The sequence below is a fragment of the Pelodiscus sinensis genome, chromosome 30 (assembly GCF_049634645.1).
Source record: "Pelodiscus sinensis isolate JC-2024 chromosome 30, ASM4963464v1, whole genome shotgun sequence".
NCBI classification, from domain to species: Eukaryota; Metazoa; Chordata; order Testudines; family Trionychidae; genus Pelodiscus; species Pelodiscus sinensis.
Genome location: NC_134740.1, coordinates 6,620,718 through 6,630,707, shown reverse-complemented (window position 1 = coordinate 6,630,707; position 9,990 = coordinate 6,620,718). Strand labels below are relative to the sequence as shown.

Below are 9,990 nucleotides of genomic sequence, written 5' to 3'. Positions count from 1 at the left end.
GAATTGCATTTAAGGCCAGCCAGAGCCAGGTCCAGCAGGGCATCAGGTCAGGACTTACTTTGTGTGGCTGCCGCCTGAGGCTATCTGAGGCCTGTGCTTAAAGGGACCCCCCTCCCCGGACAGGCAATTCTCAGGCTTCCCTGCTTGCTTGCCTATCTCAGTGAGGGATAGCAAAGCATTTTGTCTCTTCGTGCTCTGGTTGCCCTCACTCAGGACACCACAGTCTGCAACATGGAGCCAGAACTGCCCCTGGGCACTCTGATGCTACTCATGGACTTGCTGCTGTGAGCCTGGCTGCACTTTCTGCAGGCTGCCATCTGGGAGGTCCATTAGGAGTCTGTCAGTATCCAGAAAGCCCTGCAGGAGAGCTTCCACCCTGAGGAGCACTGAGAGCCCCCTGGTCTGCCCCACTGAGTGCTTGTGCCTCATTCCTCTCTCCCATCCCCCTCCTGATGTCAAATAAAGTACACATCTTTTCATGAACATAAACTCTCTTTATTTAACAAAACTGGGGGGGAGGTGAAATCTGGTGAGACTGGGGGAAGAGGGCAGGAAAGGAGAGAGGGTGGGAGAGGGGAGGGGGAAACCTGGGACAGGGCCAGCTTTAGAAAGTGCAGGGGCCCAATTTGAACAGTTTTGATGGGGCCCTGGCAGCTAGGATTTTTTGTTGAGGGAAAAAAAACCCAAAACACCGCACATACAAAAAGTCACAGCCCCTTTGAATCCCCAGCTACAGGGCAGAGCCATTTCCTGCCTTCCCACCCCCCACCCAGCTCCACCAAGCACCCAGGTGCTGCCGTTTTCTCTGAGTATTGCACAGGTCATGTAAGGAACGGGCAGAACCCCTCCCCCATAAGGGCCAATGAGACTAAATGTCTGAGCTAATAAACAACTGCGCCCCACGCTATACAAAGCTACACACACTGGGCTTTAGGATGTGAGGGTTCAGGAATTTGGGTTGGGGTATGTGAGGGGCTCAGGGAAGGGGGTTCCAGTGTATGACAGGCTCAGATGTAGGTTCTGGGGGAAAGGAGAGAGCAGGAGTGTTATGATGCTGTGGTCAGATGGGGGCTTGGCCCCCACTGGGGGTTTGTCAGCCAGGCTTCATTTTTAAATAAAATATTATGTCAAACACAAAAGTTTTTGCATTGTCTTTATTTCTGAGAAGGGCAGGGAACCTGTTTTGAGTCAGGGGTCACTGACCCACAGAAAAGACATTTGGGGCCACACAAGTGAGATGCCAAAAAAACCCTCCTCCAACCCCACCCCCTAAGCTTCACTAATGTGGCCCCAACCTTGTTGGTGGGAGCAGGGGACATGGTACTGGGGAAGGGCGCTAGGGGGTGCTTCGGCAGGGGACAAGGTACCAGTGGGGACAGAGTTCTGTGGTTCAAACCCCGACAGCTGCTTCTCGCCCCTTTAATCCTGCGCCCCAACTCTGGGCGCTGCACTGAAGGATCTGACTCCGCCCTGTCCGAGCCAGAAATTTGCAGGCTGAGGTGTAGGCGCTGGGGTCTGTTACAAGCAGCCGGCGATGCAAATCAGGGTGAGAGTTTCCTGTTAAAACCTGTCCCTCCCTGTGCCCAGACTGGACCCGCAGAGAATCCGCAGCCCCCTGGATCTCTGCAGTGACCCAGTCCCCGGAGAAATTTCCACGCCATCACCAGGGGCAATGAGACTTTGGGTCACAGCGGGTTTCATTGTAGCGGTTTTGGAAGATATTTTGAGTCCCTGACAAAATGGCACAACCAGTAGTGCAGACAATTATGACTGGCTTTGTACCGGTTCTTCTAACATCCCTTTATTCGCAGGCGCCCAATCCCGGGTGCAGCTGATGGAGTCCGGAGGGGATGTGAAGAAGCCCGGAGACTCTCTGCGCCTCTCCTGCAAAGCCTCCGGCTTCACCTTCAGTAGCTACCCCATGACCTGGGTCCTCCAGGCTTCCCTGAAAGGGCTGGGGTGGGAGGCTCGCAGGACTCGATGACATCCCAAAGTCTCTTCCAGCCCTAGGATTCTATGACTGGGCACAATGAAAGGGATCTCGCGGTTGTGGTGGAGAATTCGCTGAACATGAGCTCCCAGTAGAACGCTGTCGCCAGAACAGCTAATGTGGCCACGGGACTGTGACGGCGCGTTGGGGGTTCCCCGTCTCCTGCACCCCGAAATGGCACAAACAGACTGCACCAGCCAGTGGAATTGAGGGTGGTTTATTGCTCCTCCAGCACAGCGCAGCACAGATGTAATCTGGTCACAGGAACTGGGCTAGGATGCCTCAGGCCCCCTTGAGATGGGGGAGACTGGGCCCCTAAACTCCAGCCCCTTCTCCTAGGCTCTCCTCCATGCCCTCCGACAGCCAGCAACCAACTCCCTAACTTCCAGCCCTGCCCCCCAGCCAAGGCAGCATTCCACCTTCCTTTGTTCCTCTCCATGGGGGGTGTCTGGCCACTGGTTTGCATAGTGACTCATCCTGTTTTGCTGGGTCGTGGTACCCACGGCAGCCAGTGGGGGTTCCCCCAGAGCCAGCAGCATAGAAACCAGCCAGTCACAGGGACACACAAAGGAAGTTTTTTGACAAGCAGAGAAGGGGTTTCACTTTGCTGTTTGGCACTGCTGCGAGCACTGGTTGAATCCTCTGCCCAAGTCTAGTGTGCACAACTCAAGACAGGGGCTGATTGCTTGGAGTGGATTTGCACAGCAGCCATGAGAATCCTTGCAGTGGAAATCCTGCCTTATAATGATGGACATAAAGAGTTTGAGCCCTGTAGACCTGTCTTATTAGGCAGAGATTTTCTACAAGACCAAAGTCTGAGTCTCTGATTCCCATAAATTCTGATGCACCACAAAAGCCGCCAAGGGCCCATGCCGATGTACTTGTAGGTGAGTTTCCAAACAGACTCACATGATACTCCTGCAACTGCTGCACATCAACGTGGGGGCATCTGACCCCCTCTCAGTTTTCTCAGAGCCGCTTTCACCTCCTTGTTGCGCAGCGTGTAGATGGCCGGGTTCACCATGGGCGTGACCAGGTTGCCAAAAATGTCCACCGGGGTCACCAGCACTTTGCTCAGCTGTGGCTGAGTGTAGATCAAAGCACAGGGCCCGAAGAACATGGTCACCACCACCAGATGGGAGGCGCAAGTGGAGGCCGCTTTGCGCCGCCCTTCACCTGAGTTCATTTTCAGGATACAAGAGACAATCCTGACATAGGACGCGAGGATGAGGAGGAAGCAGCTCATGGGCACCACCCCAATGTTGGTGAAGGTCACCATCTCCAAGATGGACGTGTCCGCGCAGGCCAGCTTGGCTACTGGGAAGATGTCGCAGAAGAAATAGTCCACCACGTTGGACCCGCAGTAGGGCAGCGTGAAGGTCAGGCTGGTAACGATGGTGGCATGGAAGGAGCTGGCGATCCAACTGCTGGCGGCCAGGAGGGCGCACACCCTGCGGTTCATGATGAGCAGGTAGCGCAGCGGGTGGCAGATGGCCACGTACCGGTCAAAGGCCATGACAGTACAGAGCAGACACTCGGTGCTACCCAGGAAGTGGAAGAAGAAGACCTGGGCCATGCACCCACCCAGTGAGATTGTTTTTCTCTTGGCCCAGAGGTTGTCCAGCAATTTGGGGACGCTGATGGAAGAGATGCCAATGTCCAGCACGGCGAGGTGTGACGGCGTGTTGGGGGTTCCCCGTCTCCTGCACCCCGAGATGTCACAAACAGACTGCACCAGCCAGTGGAATAGAGGAAGTTTATTGCCTCTCCAGGATACAGCACAGCACAGATGTAGTCTGGTCACAGAACTGGGCTAGGATGCCTCAGGCCCCCTTGAGTTGGGGGGAGACTGGGCCCCTAAACTCCAGCTCCTCTCCCTAGGCTGTCTCCTCCATGCTCTCCCACAGTAACAACTAAATTCCCTTGCAGCCCTGCCCCCCAGTCCAGGGCAGCATTCACCTTCCTTTGTTCCTCTCCATGGGGGGTGTCTGGCCACTGGTTCGACAAGTTTGGCCTTATCTCTGCCTAGCGAGATTTTCCCTGCTGGGTCTTGCTCCAGACAGCAGGGGTCACCACAGCCCAGCAAGTACCCCCACTACGTCACAGTTCTCCCCCCTCCGAGAGCGAACTGAGCAGGGTCACTCCGCTTGTGACCTGGGGAAGTTCGGGCCCCTCGCTACGGGACAGCGCGTCGGCGATGATGTTGGCGCTCCCCTTGACGTGGATCACTTCCATGTCGTAGTCCTGCAGGAGCAGGCTCCACCGCAGCAGCTTGGCGTTCGTCCCTTTCATCTGGTGCAGCCAGGTCAGGGGGCAGTGGTCGGTGAACACCGTGAAACGCCGGCCAAACAGGTACGGCTGCAGCTTTTGCAGGGCCCACACCATGGCCAGGCATTCCCTCTCTACGGTCGCGTAGCTCCGCTCCCGGGGCAGCAGCTTCCTGCTCAGGTACACGATGGGGTGACGTTCCCCTTTCTCGTCCGCCTGCATCAGCACCGCCCCCAGCCCGGTGTCCGAGGCGTCAGTAAACACGATAAAGGGCTTGTCGAAGTCTGGGTTTACCAGCACTGGGGCCTTGGCCAGGGCTTCCTTCAGTGCACAGAGAGCCCTCTGGCACTGCTCTGTCCAGACCACCCTGTCGGGCCTCCCCTTCCTGCACAGCTCTGTGATCGGGGCAGCGATGGAGCTGAAGTTGGGCACAAACCTCCGGTAGTACCCCGCCATCCCAATGAAAGCCTGGACCTGCTTCTTGGTCTGGGGCACAGGCCAGTCCCGGATGGCCTCCACTTTGGCCGGCTCTGGCTTCAAGCAGCCGCTCCCCACCTTATGGCCCAGGTAGGACACTTCGGCCATTCCAACCTTGCACTTCCCAGCCTTTACGGTCAGCCCAGCCTCCCTCAGCCGATCTAGTACCTGGCTGACCTGGGCCACATGGTCCTCCCAGGACTGGCTGAAGACGCAGATGTCATCGATGTACGCTAGGGCACAGTTCTCCATTCCCCGCAGCAGCTGGTCCACCAGGCGCTGGAAGGTGGCCGGCGCCCCTTTGAGGCCAAAGGGCAGGACCAGGAACTCATAGAGCCCCAGCGGCGTGATGAAAGCCGATTTCAGTCTGGCCTCCTGGTCTAGCGGCACCTGCCAGTAGCCCTTGGTGAGGTCCAGGGTGGTGAGATAGCGAGCTCCCCCCAGCTTGTCCAGGAGCTCGTCGGGCCTTGGCATCGGGTAGGCGTCGGACACCGTGATGGCGTTGAGCTTCCGGTAGTCCACGCAGAACCGGATCGACCCGTCCTTCTTGGGAACCAGCACCACGGGAGAGGCCCAGGGGCTGGAGGACGGCTGGATCACCCCCAGGGCCAACATGTCCTGGACCTCTCTCTCCAGGTCCTGGGCTGTTTTCCCTGTGACTCTGAATGGGGAGCAGCGCACCGGGGGGTGAGTGCCCGTCTGCACCCGGTGGACAGCCAGGTTGGTAAGACCCGGCTTGTTGGAGAACAGCTGCTGGTGGGAGCGCAGCACCTCCCGGATCGCGGCCTGCTGGGCCGGGGTGAGCTGGTCCGAGAGGGAAATTGACTCCAGCGAAGAGTCCTCTCCGGTCCCAGGGAACAGGCCCACCAGGGGGTCCTCCCCCTGCTCCTCCCAGGGCTTACACACGGCCAGCACCAAGTTCTCCCTGTCCCAGTACGGCTTCATCATGTTAACATGATATACCCGCTGGCCGCGCGTCCGGCCCGTCAGCTCCACCACGTAGTTCACCTCGTTCAGCTGCTTAACCACCTTGAAAGGGCCGTCCCAGGCGGCTTGCAGCTTGTTCTTCCGCACGGGGATCAGGACCATCACCTGGTCCCCGGTAGCGTAGGCGCGGGCCCGTGCATTGCGGTCGTACCAGACCTTCTGCTTCCTCTGGGCCCTGCTCAGGTTCTCTCTGGCCAGGCCCATGAGCTCGGCAAGTCTTTCCCGGAATGTCAGGACGTATTCCACGACCGGCTCACCCTCCGGGGAGACCTTCCCCTCCCACTCGTCTTTCAATAAGTCCAGGGGGCCCCTCACTCGCCTCCCATATAACAGCTCGAACGGCGAGAACCCCGTGGACTCCTGGGGCACTTCCCTGTACGCAAACAGCAGGTGGGGTAGGTACTTGTCCCAGTCCTGCGGGTGTTTGTGCATAAAGGTCCGTAGCATCTGCTTCAGAGTCCCATTGAACCTCTCCACCAACCCGTTGGTCTGGGGGTGATACGCCGAGGCCCAGGTGTGTTGCACCCCACTCTTCTCCCACAAGCACCGGAGCAGGGCCGACATGAAGTTGGATCCCTGGTCCGTGAGAACCTCCTGGGGAAACCCCACCCTGCTGAAAATGGTCAGCAGTGCGTCTGCCACCGTGTCTGCCTCGATGGAGGGCAGGGCCACGGCCTCGGGGTAGCGGGTGGCGAAGTCCACCACCACCAGGATGTATTTCTTCCCCGTCCGGGTCGCTCTGTTGAAGGGCCCCACAATATCCATTGCCACCTTCTGGAAAGGCTCCTCTATGATGGGCAGGGGTCTCAATGCAGCTTTCCTCCTGTCTTGGGCCTTCCCCACTCGTTGGCAGGAGTCGCAGGACCGGCAGTACCGCTGGACAGCTGCAAACATCCCCGGCCAGTAGAAGTTTTGGAGCAGCCTCAGCCGCGTGCGCCGGATCCCCTGGTGTCCCGAGAACGGGATGTCATGGGCCAGGTGTAGCAGCTTGCGGCGATACCTTTGGGGAACCACCAGCTGCCGCTGGAGCCCCCACTTGCCTACCGTCCCGGGGGAAAGCCATTCCCGGTACAGAAATCCCCTCTCCCACCGGAACTTCTCCTGGCAATCTCCTCCTAGGGGTTGAGCGGCACCCAGGTCAGCCCGGTCCCTCAGGGCCTGCAAGGAGGGATCCGCTCGCACCTCCGCCTGGAATTCAGTGGCTGGGGCTGGGACAGGGCCGTGGTTCCCCCCACTGCCTAGGTCCAACTCTAGGTCTGCTGGGACGGGGCCCTGGGCCCCCTGTTGGGGAACCTCCTCGAGTTCCGGGCCGCAAGCCCCTTGCTTACTCTGGCTACGGGTGGTGACCAGCGTCCTGTGGGGTCCGTCTGGCCACTCCTCTAGGTCACTCCCCATTAGCACGTCGGTGGGCAAGTGTGGGTGCACCCCCACTTCCTTGGGGCCCTCCTTGGCCTCCCATTTCAGATGCACCCTGGCTACAGGTACCTCAAAGGGGGTGCCGCCTATGCCCCTCAGTGTCAGCTGAGTGTCGGGTAGCATACGGTCTGGGGCCACTATGTCGGGCCGGGCCAGCGTCACCTCCGCCCCCGTGTCCCAGAAACCCGTCACCTTCCTGCCGTCCACCTCCAGGGGTACGAGGCAGTCCCTCCGTAGGGGCCGCCCCGCCCCCACCCGGTGCATGGATAAATCTGTCTCCCGAGGGTCAGACCTCCCAGGGGAGGTGCACTGAGCATCCTTCCCCTCTCTCTGAGCTGAGGTTTGCCGGCCAGCCCCTGCCACTGGGGCAGCCTGCCCTTCCTCCCGCCCCAGCCAGTTAACCCTGGAACGTCCCAGGTCATGGGACCTGTTCTTGCGCCTGGTGCGTTGAGCCCTCTTGTGGCCTCGTTGCCCACAGCGATGGCAAGTTAGGTTCTGTGGGCCCATTCGGGTCGGCTCTGCCCGGGCCCTGGCTGGTTTTCTGGGGTATCGACGACTGGTCCTGGTCCCTGGGGCTCGCCTCGGAGGTGTCTCTCTCCGTTGCTCCGCCGAGAACCGGTCTCTGCGCGATTCTCTTTCTCTCCGGGACTCCCGTTCACCCCCGGACCGGCTCTCCGTGAACTCATCCGCCAGTCTCCCGGCCTCCTGGGGGTTCTCTGGTCTCCGGTCCTTGAGCCACAGCCTCAGTTTGGGTGGGCACGCTTCATAGAACTGCTCCATCATGACCAGCTTGAGCAGCTTCTCTGCGGTCTGGGCTCCGACTCCCGAGACCCACTTGCGGCAGTATTGCGCCAGGCGGGAGGCCAGGTCCACATAGGTCTCCCGTGGCCCTTTCTGTACCCCCCGGAACTTCTTCCTGTACATCTCGGGGGTCAGCCCGAACTTGTGCAGCAGGGCCTCCTTGACTCGGTTGTAATCCCCTGGCTGTAGGTCCTCCAGCTGACTGAGCACTCCGGCCGCCTCCTGGTTCAGTGCGGGGACGAGCTCCTGCAGCCAGTCAGCTGGGGGGACCTGTTGCAGCCCACAGGCCCTCTCAAAGGAGCTGAGGAACCCGTCTATGTCGCCCACGTCCTTCAATTGGGCCACCATGAGCCTCTCCAAGCGCCTGGCATCCCCGGGACTCTGGGGCCCATCCACTCTTGGCGCAGCCGGGGCCCCGCAGGTTCTCCGCTCTGCCATGGCCAGCTCATGCTGTCGCTGCCTCTCTCGGTCCTGGCGCTCCTTCTCTCGGTCCTGTACTTCCAATTCCTTCATCCGCAGCTGGATCTCCAGCCGCCGCAGCTCCGCTGGGCTGGCCCCTGCCCTAGATGGGCTACGGCTTGCAGGCCTCCCGGGAGACGCTGTCTCATCTCTCCGGTGGGTCCCAGCGCTCCTCCCCCTCTCTGAGCCTGACACACTCTCAGGGGGGGTCTGGCTGCTTCCCCTGGGGACAAGATCCTGGCCCCGTGGCTGGTCATTCTCTTCCAGCTGGGTAATCAGCTGGGCCTTGGTTGCTTTCCGCACCGGCAAGCCCCTCTCTCTGCACAGCCCCACCAGCTCTGCCTTCAAGAGTCGGGCGTAGGCCATCTGCCCGCTGGGCCCCTCGGTGCAGACTCACCAGTCTAGTGCTGCAGCGCCCCACGATTCCCAGGAACCGCTTCGCTCTGTCTCCAGCACGCCTGGCTCCAGGGCTCTTGCTTCTACAGCGCCTTGTCGCTCACCGCTGGGAGCTCCATCCACGGGGTGCAGTGCATCCCACTTCTGACACCAGTGTGACGGCGTGTTGGGGGTTCCCCGTCTCCTGCACCCCGAGATGTCACAAACAGACTGCACCAGCCAGTGGAATAGAGGAAGTTTATTGCCTCTCCAGGATACAGCACAGCACAGATGTAGTCTGGTCACAGAACTGGGCTAGGATGCCTCAGGCCCCCTTGAGTTGGGGGGAGACTGGGCCCCTAAACTCCAGCTCCTCTCCCTAGGCTGTCTCCTCCATGCTCTCCCACAGTAACAACTAAATTCCCTTGCAGCCCTGCCCCCCAGTCCAGGGCAGCATTCACCTTCCTTTGTTCCTCTCCATGGGGGGTGTCTGGCCACTGGTTCGACAAGTTTGGCCTTATCTCTGCCTAGCGAGATTTTCCCTGCTGGGTCTTGCTCCAGACAGCAGGGGTCACCACAGCCCAGCAAGTACCCCCACTACGTCACAGTTACAGAGGAAGAAGTACATGGGGGTGTGCAGGCGGCGGTCAGCGAGGACGGCTGAGAAGATGAGCAGGTTGCCCAGCAGGGTGCAGAGGTAGAAGGCTAAGAAGGTGAAGAAGAGGATGGTCTGGAGGCCATCGGTGTTGGGGATCCCTAAGAGGATGAAATGAGTCACTCGGTGCGGTTCACCAGCCCCATTTGGGTCTCATTCCTGAGGCAAAGGGAGAGAAATACAGCCAGTGAGTTACAGAAGAAGAAAAAAACCTGTCACCCTCCAGCTACAATTCTCCCCTTCCATCCACTGTCCCCAGGAATCACTTTCCTTGTCCTTGTAATGCCTATTGGGGGCAGGGCCTCACTCTACTGGCTCTGAGCACGGTGAGAGAACACGCCTGTCATGGATATTGGGAAGTCAACACAGTCCAGACAAAGTGGATCTTCCAATTCTATTAGAATCTCTTCTGGTCTGCTCTGTGCAAATTTCTTCTCTTCTCTCCTTGTGCAATTACAATTTCTTCAGTCATGTTCTCTCTAAGCCTGTTCCCCACAGTATCTTGCAGCCTTCTGTTTGTGGCGAACCTTTGGGGAGCAGTTTTCTCTCTCCCCCAGTTGCT

The 9,990-nt window shown here is 59.2% G+C and overlaps 1 pseudogene; it reads right to left on the bottom strand.

The window, feature by feature from the left end:
- Window positions 1-2,924: 2,924 nt before the first annotated feature.
- Window positions 2,925-9,574, bottom strand: LOC102450838 (olfactory receptor 10D3-like; annotated as a pseudogene).
- Window positions 9,575-9,990: the final 416 nt, after the last annotated feature.